The 21,398-nt window shown below is 44.2% G+C and overlaps 1 pseudogene; it reads right to left on the reverse strand.

The window, feature by feature from the left end:
* Positions 1-5,098: 5,098 nt before the first annotated feature.
* LOC143680695 (52 kDa repressor of the inhibitor of the protein kinase-like) lies at positions 5,099-20,892 on the reverse strand (annotated as a pseudogene).
* Positions 20,893-21,398: the final 506 nt, after the last annotated feature.

The raw sequence follows: 21,398 nt of genomic DNA on the forward strand, positions 1-21,398 counted from the left end.
ATGTTCTGCATGTGGCAAGGGTATGCGTGTTTGTGTTTGGACATGTTCTCACGTGTGTGGGGCTGGGGGTCCTTGTGCATGCTGTGGGGTCATATCCATGTGTATGTGACTTTTTTCTTTTTTTTGCATGGGCAGTCACCAGGAATTGAACCCACGTCTCTGGCATTGCAGGTGAGAATGCTACCTGCTGAGCCACCGTGGTCCACCCTGTATGTGACTTTTTAAAAAATTAGAGCATTGTAGGCTTGCAGAAAAATCAAGCAAGAAGTTTAGAGTGCCCATATACCCATCCCCAAATTTTCCCTATTTATAACATTTTTGCACTGGTGTGGTAACTTTGTTGCAGTTGGTGAAACAATATTGTTATAATCATACTATTAACTGTAGTCCATAGTTTACATTAGGGCTCACTGCTTACATTGTGCAGTTCTAAGGTTTTTAAAAATTTTTATTCTGGTCACATTTATGTAATCTGAGTTCTCCCCCTGTAACCACTTCAGGTATGCAATTCTGTGGTGTTAATCATGCCGGCAGTGTCATGTAGCCAGCCCTTGCCTGCTGGGGGTGTCCCTGTGGGAGAGCAGGAGCAAGGGTGGGGTGCTGCTGGGGCAGTCTCGAGAGTCTGGGTGAGGTGTGTGGGTGGGGGCTTGGACCCTACAGTTTGCGCCCAGTATCCCACCTGGCCAAGTTTGAATTCTGACTCTGCCTCTATGAGCTGGGCAATCTTGGGCCAGTTACTCAACCTTTCTGAACCCAGGACCCCATCTACAGACGGGGGCACGGGAGGAGCCATGAAGTGGCCCAGACAGGCAAAGCCCTCGGCAAGGGCCTGACCTTGAACACGCCGAAAGCAGGTGCTTCCCTTTCCAGGCTGCGGGAGCGGTGGGCAGGGGCGGCCGTGGAGGGCAGTGTCTGGGACCAAGCAGATGTCATGAGTTTCTTGAAGGTAATCCACCCCACAACTACACAGAGGCTCCTTCAGGGGCCCTCCGAGGGACTTTATTCAAAATCACCCCAAACTGATCGGGCCCAGTTGTGTACAAAGGAGTGTTGACACTCGGCCTGGGAGAGGCAGGAGCCCTGGCAGCAGCACGTGGGCAGGTGTGTGCAGCAGGGAGATGCGGTGCCCAGAGGCACGGTGCTACTCCACTGGGGGGCACATGGGGTCCCAGGTGGGGTGGGCTGGCAGCAAAGGGGCAGAAGGAGCTTTGTGGGCCTCGTGACTGGGTGGTGGCCACACAGGAGTTGCCTCCCGTTTGGCAAAACTCATCAGAGGACTTAAAAAAGTGTGAAATTTGCTTTAGGTAAATTGTGCCACCTTAGAGCTGATTAAAGAAAAAGGCATCTGTATTTTGGGGTCCTGTGGTGGGCATGGCAGTCCATTTGCTCTGCCTCCACTCTGCAGAGACAGTTCTTGCCCCTGCCTGAGGTGCAGATGTGGACACTGGGGAGGCTGGAGGCCCACCTGGCCTTGACAGGAAACCTCCAGGGGGGCCCAGGCCTCATTGCCCTGTTTTCCCTGCCCACAGCCTGCTTTCTGTGAGGCCTCGCCCAGGTTCTAGTGGCCTGGACTATGGAGAAGCCACAGCTGCCTCCTTCGCCTGTGGATAGACGCATCTCGGACCTGTTGCCTGCTTCTCTGGATGTCCCGTGAGAGCTGGGGGTCCCGTGTGCCTCCTGTATGTGCTCAGAGACCCCTCCCCTGCCTGCCACCTCCCTCAGTGACCATGGCTGCCCTGGTGGAACTTTCCATGAGGTGGCCTCTCATCCCCAGAACAACCTGTCTGTAGGCAACAAAACCGAGGCCTGGGAGGTCATGTGCCTGGCCCAGGGTGCTCAGTGCATGGGGGCTGACCTGGGTGCTCTGGAGAGGCACCTGTGTGACACCCCCACATCTGGGCCCCAAAGGACGGATGGGTCTGTGGCCTGGATGGCTAGGACTTCCCCGGGCCCGCCCAGAGTGGGTGAAGACTCCTCCCCATCCTGCGGGCACTTCCTAGACCCTCCCTCCCCACTTCATGCATCCAATCTGGCTCAGGGCACCTGGCCTGGAGTCCGCCTTGCTCTGTGGGGTGGAGCTGGGGGGTCCCAGAACCCCTAAAGTGGGGCTCTCTTAGGTGCATGGACCCAAACATGTTGGGGTGCTCTGCTAGTCCACTTGAGGGCCCCCCTCCCAGACTAAGCCCCAGGGTAGACTTGGCCAGTCCCCAGCACCTGTGGAGCCAGGCAAGGCCCCTGGTGCTCAATAGACATTTACTTGTACAGGGACAAGCTCCGGGGTGCTGGACTGGGCTCCGAGGTCAGTGGGAACCTTTACCGGACTCCAGCCAAGGGGCCCCCTTACTGCCACCTGGTATGGTGCATCTGACGGTCTGAGGCAAGCAAGATGACCTCTCAGGACATAGCCCACAGGCAAGGCCAAATGCGCACAGTGTTCTGTCTCGGTGCCCAGTGCACAGCAGGGTGCAGGGACACCCCTCAGAGTGGGAAGACATAGGCATTGGAGTCAAAAGCCTCTCCTGGACCGAATCCACCACTCCCCATGTACCTTGAGCCGGGCCCTGGTTTTCACGTTCTGAAGGTGGCGTCAAGGCAGCACCCACCATGTTGAGTATCACACATTCATTCATTCATTCATGGCTGCATGCACACATTCCTTCATTCGCTCATGGCTGCATGTGCACATTCATTTGTCCATGGCTGCATATACACATTCATTCATTTGTTCGTGGCTGCAAGTGCACATTCATTCATTTGTTGGCTGCATGTGCACATTCATTTGTTCATGGCTGCATGTACACATTCATTCATTCATTCATGGCTGCATGCACACATTCCTTCATTCGCTCATGGCTGCATGTGCACATTCATTCGTCCATGGCTGCATATACACATTCATTCATTTGTTCGTGGCTGCATGTGCACATTCATTCATTTGTTGGCTGCATGTGCACATTCATTTGTTCATGGCTGCATGTACACATTCATTCATTTGTTCATGGCTGCATGTACACATTCATTGATTTGTTCATGGCTGCATGTGCACATGTGCACATTCATTGATTTGTTCATGGCTGCACTCACAGATTCATTAAATTGTTTATGGTTGCACATGTGCATTCATTCATTTGCTCATGGCTGCACTGCACCTTCATTTGTTCTATCCTGGCTGTTTGCACACATTTGCATATGCAACAAATATTTACCGAGGCCCTCCACCCCCTTTGTATCAGGGACTGCCCAGGTGCTGAGGACACAAAGGTGAACAGGGCAGGCAGGGGCAGGTCTGCACCTTAATGGAGCGCACATGAACCTGCTGCCTGTGGGCCATGGAGGGCACCTGCAGTGTACCAGCTGGGCCAGGCACTTGCAGTGAGGGGCAGGCAGTGGCTGGCAAGGGATTAGGTAATACTGGTCATGTGAGTTGGTGCCCAGTACTTTTGGAAAAAGGAAGTGGTGGCTGATTCATGATGGGGTGAGGGCGCCCTGCAGATGGGGTGCATGCCAGGTGATGCTTGAGCTGAGACTGCTGGAAGAGGGGTGCAGGACACACAGAGAGGGCTGGGGACAGGGCAGGGGTGGGATGGTGGGCTGAGCCCATGTGGTTGAGCAGATGGTCGGGGGTGGGGGGGTGCAGAGAAAGTGGGAGCACAGCCACGGCCATGGGTCCAGATGCTGGTTTTGTTCGCGGGGCTGTGGAGGCATCTGTGGACCTGGTCCTGGGGGTCCCCCCTGGCTGGTGGGAGGGCAGTGGCCGGGCGTGCCCAAGCCTGGGGCTCTTGTTTGCCTGCCTGGCCCAGGCTGGGTCCACAGGTAGGAACAGCAGGAAGGCAGCTCTCTGACTCCCTCTACTGAGACAGGGCAGGTAGCCCCAGAAACCTGGGAGGTGGGGGGAGCCGCGGCTCCTTCCCAAGAACCCCAAGCCTGGGGTGGGAGGGAGTATGTTCCCTTGTTCTGTGGCTGGGCGTTGGCAGCTCTGGGTCCTGGATTGCTCTGGCTCAGTTTCCCCACCCAGGTGACTGGTCATCACCCAGGGCCTGTCTGATGGGTCAGGTGGGAGGCTGGGTCAGCATGGTCGATGACAGTGTCCAGCCGGGTGCTGAGCCTGTGTGCTGTCCCCACAGCTGCAGGGAACGCCAGGTGGCACTGCACGGCTGAGCTTGTATAGCCTGTTGACTATTTTCTTTGGGGGGGAGCCAAGTCTGGAGGGATTGGGGGTCACGTGGCCAGTGGCTCCACAGAACCCTAGGTGGGTTTTTGCTGGCCTCCCGGGGCTGTCGGGAACTGTGGGCGGGAGGAGGAGGTTGCATGCCTGGAGATGACATTCAAAGGTGGGTCTGGGGTGTGCAGTGGGTGCTGACTGTCTCATTCCCTTGCCCATGATTTGGGCCCTCTGTCCCTTCCTCCACCCATGTAGCCGCCCAACACCTGTCCCCAGGCCTCCCTGGCTCTTCTTGGGCTCATGGGGCGTGTGGCCCTGGGCGCAGCTGGTACACTTACCCTGTTTTAGCAAATTTGGGGCGTCAGAGTTGGGCACGTACTGGACTTTCTCTGAGACTCAGTTTACTCATCTGTAGTCCAAAGTCAATGATCCAACTTGGCAGGCTGCCTGGAGGATTGAACAAGACAATGTTGTGGGATTTATTATTCACCACTTGAAACTCTCCGGGCTGGGTGCTGCGGAGCCATTCACCCTCCAAGAGAGCACAGGCTCACAACACAGGTCCTGCAGAGCACACCGTGGCTGGGTTTCAGTTTGCAGGGTGCATTGTCACCCGTGTCCTACTGCCTGCTCACGCCAGGCCGTCCCACCCGACATTGGAGGCAGCACCCAGAGCCCAGCCAGGGCCCCTCCTGGCCAAGCAGCTCCCCACCCCTGCCCTGACACGGGGTTCCCCACGGCCCCCAGTGCCTGCTTCCTGGGGGAGCGGCGGTTCTCCCGGGCTTTTATCCCAGAGCGGGGAGGGGTGGCGAGATAAGGCTTCAAAGGCACCTCTTCATAAATGCCTTGTTAAAAGCCTGTCGGCCCTGCCTGATGTTTGTGTTACTGGATTGATAGATAAGGGGGGGCTTCGGGCCTGACCCCCAGATAAATGGGTCACCTATTAATGGGGCTCTGCAAAAGGGAGGGGCTGCAGGGGTGAGGCAGCCTTTGTGATGTCTGCGCACCCCTCCAGCCCCTCCAGCACCAAAGATCACCTGGGAATTTGTAAAATCCAGACCACACCCCCCAACAATTAGACTCGCATGCTGGGACCCAGGAGTTAAAAAAATCCCGTGTGTGTGTGTGTGTGTGTGTGTGTGTGTGTGTGTGTGCGCGCGCACGCGCGCGTGCGTGCATGTGTTAAATTCACATAACAAAACGTACTATTTTAACCATTTGGAAGGGTGCAATTTTGTGGCATTTAGTGGGGTCACAATGTTGGGCAGCCACCACTTCTATCTAGTTCCAGAACATTTTTACGCCCCCAAAAGAAGCCCCTAGTCCCTGAGCAGTCACTCCTGACCCTTCCCACAGGCCTGGCAGCTGCCAACCTGCTTTCTGTCTCTGAGGGCTTACCTGTTCCGGATGATTCCGATGAATGAAGCCATTCAGGATGCAGTTGGCAGCTCTCAGCCCGCATCGTGGCTGTGAGGTTGGTGCACAGTGCAACCGCATCTGAGCCTCACTCTTCCACGGCCCTCTCGCGTGCATGCACGTGGCTTCTCCTTCTCCCGATGCCACTCGGGCCGCCCCACGTTTTGCGGGTTGTGAATCACGCAGCTCTGGACGCTGGGGCTCAGCTCTTGCTGTCAGCCCGTGGAGTGGAATTGGCGGTGGGGGGAATAGGATGACTCCACATTAATTCACTGGGGGCCCCCCAAAGGCGTTGAAATAAAAACCTCTTTCTGTGATTTCCCTGCGCAGCCTGTGGGAGGCATGGATACGGACAGGCATCAGCACAGCAGGTTCTAGACGCACCCGAGGGGAGACGCATCGGAATCTGGCTAAAAACAATTATCTGTCTATCAATCGTAGGTGTGAAGGAAAGTACGTCAATAGATTAGAGAAAGCAAAATAGATAGAAGATAGACAAAAATAGATAGATCGATCGAGGGATAGGCAGCTGGATGGATGGACAGCCAGGCCTTCCCTGGAGACTGGGGTCGGTAGGGTAAGGAAGAGTCTGGGAATCTATTTTTAGCTTCCACGTGATCTTTTGATCTGGCTTGCTTTAGAAGGCTGATCGCCCTCACTCTTTCTTTATTTTTTTAAATAGACACTTTAAAATATAAAATGTCTTGTAAATTGCAAAATATACATAATAAACATCATTTTAACCATTTTAAATGGACAATTCTCTGACATTAAATACATTGACAAGACTGTGTTGTGTTCACCACTATCTACTTTCAGACTATTTTCAGACCAAAAACTCACACTCATTTAACAAGAAGTCCTCATCCCTCCCCCACCCCTGGTAACCACTGCTCTTCTGTCTCTATGAATGTGCTTACTCTAAGTATTTCCTATAAGAGAAGTCACAATATTTGTCCTTTCATGTGGCTTCTTTCACTCACCGTGATGGCTCCGAGGCCACGTTGCAGCGTGGCCCAGCACTGCGCGTCTTTCCGTGGCTGAACAGTTTCCATTGTCTGGACGGACACATTGTGTTCATTCATCTGTTGATGTACCATTGGGGTGCTCCCACCTTTTGACTCCTGTGGATAATGCTGCCATGAAAACGGTGTAGAAATATCCATTCAGGTCCTTACTTACAACTCTTTTGAGTATAAATGTAGGAGTGGAACTGCTGTATTGTATGGTAAGTCTATGTTTAATTTTTTGAGGAGCTGCAAAACTGTTTTCCACTGTGGCTGCACCATCTTACCTTCTCACCAGCATGTAAGAGGGCTCCTATTTCTCCGCATCTTCACCTACACTGAGCTGCTTTTTTTGGTGTGGGGGGGTTGGATTTGGCTTTTTTTTTTTAATAATAGCCATCTTAGTGGGTGTGAAATGGTATCTCACTGTAATTTTTTTTTTTTTTGCATGGGCAGGCACTGGGAATCAAACCCAGGTCTCCAGCATGGCAGGTGAGAACTCTACCTGCTGAGCCACTGTGGCCTGCCCATCTCACTGTAATTTTAATTTGCATTTCTCTAATGGTTAATGATGTTGAGCATCTTTGCATATAATTATTGTCCATTTGAATACCTTCTTTGGAGAAATGTCTATTCAAGTCTTTGGCCCATTTTTTGTTTGGGTTGTTTATCTGTTTGTTGTTACATTGTAGGAGTTCTCTTTATATTCTGAATATTAATCCTTATCAGATATGTGCTTTCCAGATTTTCTGTAGGTTGTCTTTCCACTTTCTTGATAATGTCCTTTGATGCTTAAAAGTTTTTAATTTTGATGTAGTGCATTTTATCTACCTTTTCTTTTTTAAATGTTTTTTATTGTAAAATATAGCATATATACAAAGCAAGGAAAGAAAAAAAGCATTAATTTTCAAAGCATATTTCAGTAAGTAGCTACATACTAGATTCTAGAGTTTGTCATGTACTACCATCCCACCATCTCAGATCTTTCTTTCTAGCTACTCCAAAACCCTGGAGGCTAAAGGAATATTAATTTAGTGATTCAGCAGCCAAACTCATTTGTTAAATCCCATTTTCTCTGTATTACCTCCTCTCTCTTCTTTAATCCTTCTCCCACTCTGTAGGGATCTTTGGACAATGCGTGTTCTGACTATTTCATGCTGAGAACAGGTGTCCACATGGAAGGACTGGGGGATGCAATCAATTGATAAATCCTGGAGAGTCTGGTCCCCCAAGGCTTCTGGATTTATCAGACCTAGGAACCCTCCTGGAATCATATGTTCCAGGAAGGCAAATCTAGTGCCTGAAATCTTTATAGAGTCTCACTTCGAGCCTCAGGTGCTTTTGAAAGACAACAGGAGTGATGTTGATTGGGGTTTAGCCAACGATGACCACTAGCATTATCTAACTGCCTGTAAACTATTGGCTGTAGCATGCATTTTAGTTCCCCCCTATATCCCTCTACTACTGACTCCTTGTTTACTATTGGATCATTGAAATAGTTCAGGTGAGAACTTATTTATAATCATAAAGCTAATCACTGGGATACATGGCACTGTACATCCCCTTTCAGTCATATTCACCTTCAATATGGCAATGGTACTTAAAAATCCGCTATTCAGTTACCATCACTTCTATCTGTTTCCGTGCATTTAGGTTCAGCCTCTTAGGGTGGCTTTTCCTCTATCTCTAGCTTCTGGGTACATCTAGGTCTGCTATATTCTGCAGTGTAACCTCTGAAATTACCTTTATCAGAGTCATAATAACGAAATCATACGTTATCTATCCTTTTGTGACTGACTTATTTCAGTCGGCATATGTCCTCAAGGTTCGTCCATGTTGTCATATGTTTTGGGACCTCATTTTGTCTTACTGCTGCATAATATTCCATTGTGTGTGTGTGTATATACACACACACACACACACATATATATATATATATATATATATATACACACCACATTTTGTTTATCCACTCATCTGTTGATGGGCATTTGAATGTTTCCATCTTTTAGCAATTGTGAATAGTGCCGCTATGAACATCAGTGTGCGAATGTCTGTTCTTGTCACTGTCCTCAGCTCTTCTGGGTATATACCGAGTATTGCTATTGCTGGGTCATAGGGCAATTTGATATTTAGTTTTCCGAGGAATGGCCAAACTGTCTTCCACAGTGGCTGCACCATTATACATTCCCAGCAACAATGAATAAATGTTCCAATTTCTCCGCATCCTCTCCAACAATTGTAGTTTCCTATTTGTTTAATAGCAGCCATTTTTTTGTGTGTGTGTGAAACAATATTACTTCTTTATTTAAATAAATTCAAGAAAAGACTTGGTTCTTTTAAAAGTGAGAAGGCTTGATTTTCTTAAAGAACCAGGACATGATAAAGTTAACATAAAACACAGGAAGTTATTTTGATAAAACACAGACCTTCTGTTTTTTACACTGATTATTCAGGGGAAAAAACTCTGTATAACCTCCTACTAAAACAGACCAATAATCCAAGAAAATTTTGTTACTTTAATAGAGAAAACTAAATTTTAGTTTTGCATGAATGTATTATTTGATACTAAAACTTTAAAATATGTATAGGTAGACCCATCAAACCTTTCCCAACTTTTACCATAATTTCCTTTTCTGTGAATTTTCTGAGACTTTCTATATCTGTCCTACATTTTCTTCTTTCTCATTCTGTAACAACCACCCATTTTATTTTAGGACACAACTACTCTTTAAATAAAAAGATATACTAATAGCAGCCATTTTTATAGGCATGACGTGATATCTCATTGTTGTCTTAGTTTGCATTTCTCTCATAGCCAATGAAAATGAGCAGCTCTTCATATGCTTTTTAGCCATCTGTATTTCCTCTTCAGAAAAGTGCCTATTCATATCCTCTGCCCATTTTATAATTGGGTTGTTTGTTCTTTTGTTGATGAGCTGTATAATTTCTTTATGTACATAAGATATTGAGCCTTTATCCCATATGTGGTTTCCAAATATTTTCTCCCATTGAGTTGGCTGCCTCTTTACCTTTTAAACAAAGTCCTTTGAAGCACAGAAGCTTTGTTCTTAAGGAGTTCCCATTTGTCTAGTTTTTCTTTCGCTGCTTGTGCTTTAGGTTTAAAGTTTCAGAAGCTACCTCTTATTACTAGATCTTGAAGATGTTTCTCTGCATTTTCTCTCAATCTTTTAGGCTACTGGCTATTAGATTTAGGTTTTTAATCCATTCTGATTTAATTTTTGTATAGGGTGTGAGGTAGGGGTCCTCTTTCATTCTCTTGGCTATAGAAACCCAGTTCTCCCATGCCTATTTACTGAAAAGACCATTCTGTTTCACTTCAGTGGATTTGGGAGCCTTACCGAAGATCAAATGTCCATAAATTTGGTGGCCTATTTCTGCACTCTTGATTCTATTCCATTGGTTGATCCTTCTATCTGTGTGCTAGTACCATGCTGTTATGACCACTGTGGCTTTATAATAAGCTTTAAAGTCTGGAAGTGATAGCCTACCCACTTCATTCTTCTTTTGTAGGATATCTTTAACTATTCTGGGTCTCTTTTCCTCCTATATAATTTTTTTTAACTTTTTTATTGTATAGTATAACATACATACAAAGCAAAGAAACAAAAAAGCAATAGTTTTCAAAGCTCTCTTCAACAGGTAGTTACAGGACAGATCCCAGAGTTTGTCGTGGGCTACCATACGATCCTCTCAGATTTTTTTATTCTAGTTGCTCCAGAATATAGGAGGCTAGAAGGCTTAAATATTTTATCATCACAATCGACTTTCTTTCTTCTTTTTTTTTGTGAAAAATAACATATATACAAAAAAGCAATATATTTCAAAGCATAGCACCACAACTAGTTGTAGAACATATTTCAGAGTTTGACATGGGTTTCAATTCCACAATTTTAGGTTTTTACTTCTAGCTGCTCTAAAATACTGGAGACTAAAGGAAATATCAATTTAATGATTCAGCATCCATACTCATTTGTTAAATACTATCTTCTCTGTATAACTCCACCATCACCTTTGATTTTTCCATCCCTTTCTTTAGGGGTGTTTGGGTTATGGCCATTTTAACTTTTTCATGTTGGAAGGGGCTGTCACTAATATGGGGTAGGGAGATAGAACTGTCTCATGTTCTGTAGAGGCTGAGCCCTCTAAGTTTCAGGACTTATCTGGTCCAGGGACTCTTCTGGAGGTTGTAGGTTTCTGGGAAAATTACTCTAGTGCATGGAACCCTTGTGGAATCTTATATATTGCCCTAGGTGTTCTTTAGGATTGGCTGGAATGGTCCTGGTTGGGGTTTGGCAGGTTATGATAGGTAGCAATGTCTAGCTGAAGCTTACGTAAGAGCAACCTCCACCTTCTATATAAATTTGATAATCAGCTTTTCCAAGTCTTCAAAGTAGGTTATTGGGATTTTGACTGGTATTGCCTTGAATCTGTAGATCAGTTTGGGTAGAACTGACATCTTGATGACATTCAACCTTCCCATCCTTGAGCACCAAATGTCTTTCCACCTATTTAGGTCATTTTTCATTTATTTTAGCAATTTTTTTGGTAATTTTCAGTGTATAAGTCCTTGACACTCCTGATGAGGCTTATTCCTAGATACTTGATCCTTCTGATTGCTTTCTGAGTGGAATTTTTTCCTTAATTGTCACCTCAGATAGGGCATTGCTTGTGTATAGAAACATTATTGATTTTTGTACATTAATCCTATATCCTACCACTTTGCTGAATTTGTTTATTAACTCAAATAGCTTTGCTGTAGATTTCTCAGGGTTTTCTGGGTATAGGATCATGTCATCTGCAAATAATGAATGTTTTACTTCTTCATTTCCTATTTATATGCCTTTTATTTCTTTCTCCTGTCTAATCGCTCCAGCTAGGACTTCTAGGACAATGTTGAATAACAGTGGTGACAATGGGCATCCTTGATTTATTCCTGATCTTAGGGGGAATGCTTTCAATTTCTCACCATTAAGTATGATGCTGACTATGAATTTTTCATATATGCCCTTTTTGATATTGATAAAGTTTCCTTCAATTCTTATCTTTTCAGATGTTTTTAACAGGAAAGGATGCTGGATTTTGTTGAATGCTTTTTCAGCATCAATCGATATGATCATGTGATTTTTCCCCTCTCGATTTGTTGTATTATATTAGTTGATTTTCTTATGCTGACCCACTCTTGTATTCCTGGAATATACCCCACATGGTTATTATGTATAATTCTTTCAGTGTGGTGTTGGATTTGATTTGCTAGCATTTTGTTAAGAATTTTTGCATCTATGTTCATTAGGGAGATTGGTCTGGAGTTTTCCTTTCTCTACCTTTTCTTTTGTTGCTTGTGCTTTTCTTGTAAAATCTAGAAATCCATTGCTCCCTACAAGGTCCTAAAGATATTTTCCTATGTTTTCTTGTCAGAGTTTTATAGTATCAGCTCTTAGGTCGTTGGCCCATTTTGGGTTAGTTTTTGTATCTGGTGAGATATAAGGGTCCACATTCATTCTTTCACACGTGATGTCCAACTGTCCCAGCACCGTTTGTTGAAGGGACTATTCTTTCCATTGAATGGATTCGGGTTCCTTGTTCAAAAGCCTCTGTGATCTTATGGGGAGAGTTTTTTGTCCTTCACCATTGAGTATGATATTCATTGCGGGTTTTTCATAAACGTCCTTTTTGTGTTGAGAATTTTCCCTTCTATTCCTAGTTTCCTGAGGTTTTTTTTTTTTTTTTATCATGAAAGGATATTGGATTTTGTCAAATGCCTTTTCTGCATCAATTGTGGTGATTGCGTAATTTTCCCCTTCATTCTACTAACGTGGTGTATTATGTTGATTGATGTTTTTGCGATGAGCCATCCTTACGTTCTTGGAATAAATCCCACTTGGTCATGGCACAGGATTATTTTAATATACTGTTGTATTTGGTTTGTTGAGGACTTTTGCATCATATTCATCAATGATGCTGGTCTTTAATTTTCTTTTCTTGTGCCATCTTTATCTGGCTTTGGAAGCAGGGTGATGCTGGCCAAAGTGTTCCCTTCTTTTCCATCTTTTGGAAGAATTTGAAAAGGATTTGTGCTAAGTCTTCTTTAAATGTTTAGTGGAGTTCAGTAGTGAAGCTATCCAGTTCTGCACTTTTTTTTCTTGGGTAGTTTTAAATTACTGATTCAATCTCTTGTTATAGGTCTGTTGAGATTTTCTATTTCTTCTTGCTTCAGACTAGTTAATTCGTATGTTTCAAGAAATTTGTCCATTTCATCCAGGTTTCCCTACTTGTTCGCATATAGAATTCATAGCCTCCTTCTATAATCCTTTTAATTTCAGTAAGGCAATTACTGATTTTAATTATTTGTGTCCCCCTCTCTTTTTCTTTGTTAGTCTGTGTGGCTAGTTCTATTCAGTTGTCAACTTGGCCAGGTGAAGGCACCTAGTTCTGTTGCTGTGGACATGAGCCAATGGTACATGAACCTCATCTGTTGCTGATTACACCCACAGTTGGCTAGGAGGCGTGCCTGCTGTGATGAATGATGTTTGACACTATTGGCTGATGCTTAAATGAGAGAGCTCAATGTAGCACAGCCCAAGTTGCTCAGCATACCTCATCTCAGCACTCGCAGCTCAGCCCAGGCTTTTGGAGATGCAGAAAGAAATCACCCTGGGGAAAGTTGCTGGAGCCCAGAGGCCTGGAGAGGCCAGCAGAGATCGCCCTGTGCCTTCCCCACATAAGAAAGAACCTCAGTGGAAAGTTAGCTGCCTTTTCTCTGAAGAACTAATGAAATAAATCCCCTTTTATTAAAAGTCAATCTGTCTCTGGTGTGTTGCATTCCGGCAGCTAGCAAACTAGAACAGTCTGGCTAAAGCTTTCTTGATTTTATTGATCCTTCAAAAAATCAACTTTTAGTTTTGTTGATTCTCTATATTGTTTTTCTATTCTCTGTTACACTTATCTCTTCTCTAATTTTTACTCTTTCCTTCCTTCTACCATCTTTGGGTTTAGTTTGCTCATCTTGTTACAGTTTCTTTAGGTGCGAAGTCAGGTTATTGATTTGTGCTCTTTCTTCTTTTTTTAAATGTAAATGGTTAGAGCTAGAAATTTCCCTCTGGACACTGCCTTCACTACATCCTGTAAGTTTTGGTATATTGTATTTGTGTTTGTCTCAACATATTTCCTAATTTCCCTTGTAATTTCTTCTTTGACTTATTGATTGTGTAATAGTGTGTTGTTTAATTTCCACACAATCGTAAATTTTGAGTTTTCCTTTCTGTTACTGATTTCTACCTTTATTCAGTATAGTCTGAGAATGTACGTGGTATGATTTCAATATTTTAAAAATTATTATAATTTCACTTGTGACCTAACATGCGGTCTATCCTGGAAAATGTTCCATGTGCACCTGAGAAGAATGTGTATTCTGCTGTTGTTGGATGGAATGTTTTAGAAATGACCATTAGGTCTAACTGGTTAATAGTGTTGCTGAAATGCTTTGTTTCTCTATTGATCTTTGGTTCAGTTTTTTTAAAAACAAAATTCACATTTAATTTAGATTGAAATAAACTGTACAAAATTGATTTTCTTCACCAAAAATAACAGCAATATTTTCTGTGTTATTCCTAGATAGGCCACAAAACACTTTTTTTTTTTTTTTTTTTTTTTTTTTTTTTTTTAAAGGAAAGACAGAGAGAAGGAAGGAAGGATAGAAGGAAGGAAGGAAGGAAGAAAGGGAAACATTTTTAAACATTTTCTTGTTTTATTGTATTCTGTTTCTCCGTTTTTGTTACATGGGCTGGGGCCGGGAATCGAACCGAGGTCCTCCGGCATAGCAGGCAAGCACTTTGCCCGCTGAGCCACCGCGGCCCGCCCCAAAACACTTATTTTTGTAGGCTCCCCAGGTTTCGCTTATAAATCAAGGTGAGGCAGTAGATATAGTCATGGAGATAGAGGAGAACAGACAAATCAGCTATCAGTATTCATGGCTTCTCATTCTGTCTTGACCACAAAACAGAAGTGTTCAACACATACCTGCTAAAAAGCTTATGAAGGTGGAGGCTCAACAAAGGAATGTAAACAGCAACAACCAGATGTGGAAAAAGGCATTCAAACTTTAACTGTAACTTGTTCCTTTAGGTTCATTTGATGAAGACAAAATCTACACGGTAATCTTTGCTTGGCGAGCTCAGCTTCTCCCCCTCTCTGATAATTCCCTTAACTGTCCAATTCAAATTCTTAACAACATACTTAAAAGTCCTACTAGTTAAAGGTCAGTTGTGAGCCTCATTTTAATATTTTACAAAATGCATCCCTTTCTTCCACACCCCATCCTGATGGGGTCGCTCTCTGGGGACCCTACTCTGTGCTCTCCTGGCTGAACCCCCCATTTGGTGGGACATGCCTCTTAATTCCAGGGGCTCTCAAACACTGTCCTAAGGCACCAGATGTGGAGTTTTGTTCATTTCACTGCCCTGGGCACACAGGACCTTCCCTTTGTGGATGCTGCCGCCCTCCAGTTTGGGGAAATTTTCTTATATTACTTCTTCAGATTGGAATCCCTTAGGATCTCCCCATTCATTCGTTCTTTAATAATTTTTTTTTTATTGAGCACCTACTGTGTGCCAGAAGGCAGGATGCAGCAGTGAATGACATTCTAAAGTTAATCAATCATATTTGTAATAACTTTTTACTTGATATTTTGAGAACATATACAGTTTTGATAGTTAATCAAATGGTATTTAATATATTATTTATTTCTTCCAAGTGCTGATAAGTGAACTGACAATTGGATCCACAGTGATAATTAATGTTATGTCTCAAATGACTTAATTAAAGTAATTTCAGAGTGCCACTAACAAAGATCACGCAAAAATGAAGCGTGGTACTTTCAATGCTATCTTCTAGAAGAATAGATGTGTCTTCAAAGCATGAGAGTTCAAACAGGAGCCCTTTAGATAGGTAGATTATTAATGACTAATGTATTCAATGGGAGACCTATAGGCAAAAACAGTCAGTGATTAAGCAGCTTACATACATCTCACACATAAGATGTAAGATGTCCAAATGTAAGATGAAAACGTACTTTAAAAGTCTTTTAAGTATTTTCAGTGTTTCTGAATTACTTGTAGGAAGCTCTAACTTAGTTGTATAGATTTTGATATATGTGTCCACCATCAAATCCAAATCATGTTTTGTATCAAAATTTATGTTAAGCAAAGCCAAGTTACTTGACCTTGGGTCTGTCGAAGTGTTCCTCAGGTATGCTTTGAGACGCTTTCGTCCATTTTCATAGCGTTCATTCTCAACCTTCATCACAGGAAGAATACGTAAGACCTTCAACAAAGCATAAACATTAGGACAAAATTTGATGTCAGGCAGATGGAGGGCTTCATAAATGGTGGATGGAAGCTCTGTATCTTTTCCTCTGTGTTTCCACTTGATTCTCCAACAATGCAGCTCGCCTGAGAGTGTGTCAGGATTGGGTAAGTCACTTCTGTACATGTCAGCATGGTGTTCCTCTGACTATTGAACTTGAGCTGTCCCATGACAGAGGGTACCAGACAGAAGCATTTAAAAGCTTTGAAGTGCTGTTCTGAAAATATATCTTTAAGTTCCTGAATACTGTGCTCCACTGGTGGAACACTTAGGGTTTCCTTACAGTAACTCTCCAAGATGAACTGAAATTCCAAGTTAGCTTGCTGAGCTCTGTGGAATTTACCAGGAAGTTTCATATGAATATCAAGTTTGATTGCCAAATCTGTGGCTTCCTCAAACCAAAATTCATGATAAACTTCAATATTTTCCATCACTTAATTTAGTGAATGCAGCACTGCAGTCAAGCTGCTAGCTGCAAAGGAGACATCAGAGGTTTTGCCCCTGGAGATTTTTCCCAAAGGCTCTTGTAAAATACAGGACATTCTTAAGAACAACAACGGTAACAATGAAATCAAAATCTGTTAGTGCACGACAGAGTACAAATGCTCGGCCAGCCATACAGTTATTCCAGCTAATATTTGTGTCACTATTTATTCCATCTAAATACAAAACAAGCACTTGCAGGAGTTCCACTGAAATTTCAAAAGCATCATGCCTGCTTGTCCATTGAGAATGGCAAATTTCCTTCAGTTCATTACCCCTTTCGCAACTGCTCTGAAAAAGGACCGAAATTACATTGTCAAGTTCTAAAAGTAGTTGCGGTGATTGATGGAAAAAAGAAGAAACTTCCTCAATTGTTCCCAACGCAACAGTCCCGTAACAGGCACTGATTTTACTAACCCCATATTTAAGGCACAGGAAGGGCAGAGTGTGTAGACAGCTTGGGGATATTTCTCTAGAAGTCCGGAGGCAACAACTTTCATTTTGGAAGAAAATCCCCTGGACACAATGTAAGCCTGTTCACGACAGTATTCCATGTTTAGTCCCCATTTCTCAGTTATTGTTGTGTGAAATTTCACAGCCCAAATTTCTGCATCTGCTTCATAAGGAGGAATCCCATAAATTCCTCTCTCAGGTTATGAGATTCATCCGCAGACCTCACCAGCACAGGCAGGTGCTCTTCCCCTGCTCTGTCTACCGCATCATCAGTGATCGTTGGAAAGAAATGTGAGTCTCTCACTTCCCTGGGAGCTCCTTCCCGAATGCAGCTCCCGCGTGTCTCCAGCATCTGCTTCTGCTGTGTTTTTGAACAGAACAATGTGTTAACTGCTGTTGTCTCAAGCGCTTTCTCAGACCCTCCTCCCCGGAATTTACTCGGCTCTCCAGCAGTGCTTGGAAGTTACCAGGAGTGAAGAGACTTCGGGAGGTTCATCGACCTCATGGCCATCCAGAGGTGTGTTCTGTTTTCCCGTAAGAATCAAAATTTCAAATAAAGATTTTAGGTATTCTTTGTTTTCCTTCTCTTCGAGGGTTAAAGGTAAAATATTTTCATCCTGTTCTTTACCTCCTTCTCCTGCATTTGGGTTCTGAGCATTGCTGTTGTTTCTTTATGTTTTTGTTCCTGTTCAGAAGTTTCATCAACTTTTTTTTCCATTTCAGTCTCCTGATTTCATCTTTATGCAATTCTTTTATCGGTTTCCTGTGTCTACAATGTGGATTGTTCAAATGCCTGGTAAGATCAGATATTGTTGGCATAGCATTATCTCGAAGAACTGTCTATAAGGACTCTCCTGATGACTCCACAAGTATCTGCTTCAATTAATTTTGAGAAATAAAATAACCCAATCATTCTTTAGTTTTCTGATGCCTCTGCATAATATATAGTTCTACAGATCACAGAGGTCTCAAAGTGTTTGGCACCTAACCGATAACGTTTATTTAGCTGATCGGGTGTTTTATCTGCCAAGTCTGCTCTCCTTCAATTCTCCACCCACTTCTGGCATCTGGTCGGGCCCCGCGGGAACCTGAAGAAGGCCAGGTGGGACTGCGTGCTCTTCCCCGTGCAGCTGGGGGCAGCGCAGAGGTCCGGCGTGGTGGCCTGCCCGCCCGCCGGCCCAGTCCTCCCCTCCCCTCCCCTCCCCTCCCCGCCTCTTCAGGGCAGCCCGCCAGCCCATGGGGGCCGAGGAGGGGAGCCAGGCTGGCTGGCTGACTCTGCAGGGCCGGCGCCAATTTTTTTGTTTCATTTTTAATCAATTATCAAAAGTGGTGTTTTTGAAGTCTCCACCTAGTAATGTTTTTCCTTTCAATGCTGTCAATTTCTGCTTCTATATTTTGGGGCTCTGTTGTGAGATGCATATATGTTTATAGCCATTATAACTTCTTGCTGGATTGAATTTTATATCAATTATAATATCCTTTTTTGGTTTTAAACTCCTTTTGACCAAATACCTATTTTGCCTGACAATGATGCAGCTGCCCTGCCTGTCTTTTGAGTACTGCTTGCAGGGACTATCTTTTCTACCCTTTTGCTTTCAAACTATTTGTGTCTTCGTACCAAAAGTGAGTCTCATACAGACGGTATATAGATCCTCAGACCTTTGGCTCTGATTTCCTGATCTCTGCCTGGCTCTGAGCAGAAGGGAAGTCTGCTCCAGTGCCATAACAAGGAAGGAAGGACTGACTTCTGCCTCGCAGCTGTTTGTTTTCTGTATGTCCCATGCATGCTTTAATGAAATATTTAGTTGCTTCTTTGTGGTCCCCCATTTTGACTCCCGTCTTTCCTTTTCTCTACAGTTTTCAGTTGTTTTCTTAGTGGTTACCTTTATAATTACAATTAACATCTTAAACTAATGATAACCTAGTTGGACTACTACCAGCTTAGTTTCAGCAGTTTACAAGCTCTCCCGTATATCTCCTCCCTCCCCCTTTACGCTGTTAACATCTCAGATTATGTCTTTATACATTGTATGCCCAGTAACATAGATTTTAGTGGTTGCTTTACACATTTTCCTAAATCACATGGAAGGAGGGGGGAGCAGTTACAAACCAAAAGTGCAATAATAAAGGATTTTATGTTTACCTCTGCAGTTACTTTATCCATGTTCCTTATTTCTCTTATAGCTTTGAGTAATGTTCCAGCATCCTTTTATTTCAGCCTGAAGGACTCCCTTCAGTATGTCATATAGGGCAGGTCTTCTGGGAATGAACTCTATCAGCTTTTGTTTACCTGTAAATTTCTTAATTTATCCTTCATTTTTGAAAGGTAATTTTGCCACACATAGAATTCTTAGTTGACACTTTTGTTTTCTAAGGACTTTCAATCTGCCACTCCACTGTCTTTTGTCCTCTTGGTTTCTCATGACAAGTTCACTTGCATGACAAGTCACTTCTCTCTATCAAAAGCCTCTCTTTGCCTTTGGATTTGAAGAATTTAGCTCTAGTGTGTACTGGTGTAGCTCCCCTAGAGTCTTGGAGCTTGCTGGCTTCCTGGATGTGTGGAGTCATGTCTTTCACCAGATTTAGGAAATTTTCAGCCACTATTTCTTCCAATACCTTCTTGCCCCTTTCTCTCTCTCTCTCTTGTCCTTCTGGGACTGCAATGACGTGTGTGTTGGTGAGCTGGATGGTGCCGCACAGGCTCTATCATTTCTCTTTGTTATTTTCTCCTTCTGCTCCTCACACTGGATAATTTCAATTGTCTTATTCAAATGCACTTATTCTTTCTTCTGCCTGTTCAAATCTGTTAGTGAATCTTTCTAATCAGTTTTTCATTCCAGTTACTCTACTTAGCAGCTCAAAACTTCTGTTTGGTTCCTTTTTATAACTTCTCTATTTTGCTCAGAAAATGTTTGCTAATTTCTTTTAGTTCTTGGTCTATGATTTCCTTTAGCTCATTGAATATATTTAATACCGTTGATTTAAAGTGTTTGACTAATAGTTCCAATATATGGGCTTCCTCAGGGATATTTTCAAGCATTTTTTTTTTTTTTTAATCCTGAGAATGTCCATACTTTCCTATTTCTTGGTGTGTTTTGTAATTTGTTGAGAACTGGACGTTCTGAGTATTATGTTTTATAGCTTTGGACATCTGGTTCTCCTGCTCCTCTGGCATGGCTAGTTTTTGTAGCTGTTGTTGAGGGCCAGAGCTGTCAATTTGTGGCTTTTCCAAACTATCTTTGCTCCGGCCTCTTCCGCCAGCTCTTCCCTGGATGCTGTGGAGTGCTCCACCAGACCCAGGCTTCAAAGCTCTTGATCTGGACAGTTGCTGATGTGCCCATGGTCATGCTGGTGGAGGGCCTGGCCCTGGAGCTTCCCACTCTGCCATCTTCATCTTCATTCTCTTTTAGACGCCACTGCATGGCACCCCTCTAGATGAAAACCTCCTCTTTATTTAGCAGTCCCCACTCACAGATGCTCTGGCTGCTTCCATCTCTGCAGTTTGCTCTATGCTCGCCTCGTGCAGTGCTCGCAGCCCAGCCTCCTTGTATAGAGTGCAGCTGACTTGCTGAAAGACAAGGGAAGTGGACTTGCCAGGCAGACTCATGTTGCATGCTCTCTGCAGTTAGCCGGGCCTTCTGAGACAAGTGCCTAATGGGCCATGAGGGAGACTGAGGCAAAGTAGCCCGCCCAGGCCGCCGGGACACAGGTATGGCAGGGAGAGTGAGGCTGCTGGCCAGAGGAGGGCAGGGGCTGGTGTGGCTCGGGAGTCCAGCAGGGCTGGGATTAGGGTAGGCAGGTGAGGCCCTCATCTCAGGTGAAATGTTTGCAGAGGCACCAAAAATCTCAGTAAGCGGAAGAAATAATATATGTTTTTATTCAGCTGAAATTCTTATTGAGACAACTGCAGATTCAAGTGCAGTTGCAGGAAATAAAGAGAGAGTGTGCTCCTGTGTCCTTTGCACAAAATCTCACCTGCCGTAACATCTTGCGAAACTGTAGTAAAATCTCACATTGACACAATCCACTGACCTTACTCAGATTCCCATTTGGCTGGTGCTCACCTGTGGGTGTACTCAGTTCTGTGCAGTTTTATCACCTGCATGGGCTCGTAGGTCCGGTACTGTAACCACAGCCACCCCCTGTCCCTGTGGCTAAGCCCCGGCACCCATTAACCTATTGTCCATTTCTAAAATGTGTCATTCTGCAAACAGGTTACAAATGGGATCATTCGGTATGTGACCTTTTGGGATGGAATATTTTGCTTAGCATAATTCCCTAGCGGCCATGATAATTTGTTCCTTTTTACTGCTCTTGTCATGTCCACGTGTGGACAGAACTCCCCCCCACCCCACCGAAGCCCAGATGGGCTCACTGTGTTTTTGACTATCACAGATAAAGCTGCGGTGGACCTTCCCACACAGGTCTCTGTGTGAGTGCTGGGATTACTGCCCAGGAGCTCAGCTGTTGGATCACATGCTAGTTGCATGTTT

This window comes from Tamandua tetradactyla, chromosome 1, assembly GCF_023851605.1.
Source record: "Tamandua tetradactyla isolate mTamTet1 chromosome 1, mTamTet1.pri, whole genome shotgun sequence".
NCBI classification, from domain to species: domain Eukaryota; kingdom Metazoa; phylum Chordata; class Mammalia; order Pilosa; family Myrmecophagidae; genus Tamandua; species Tamandua tetradactyla.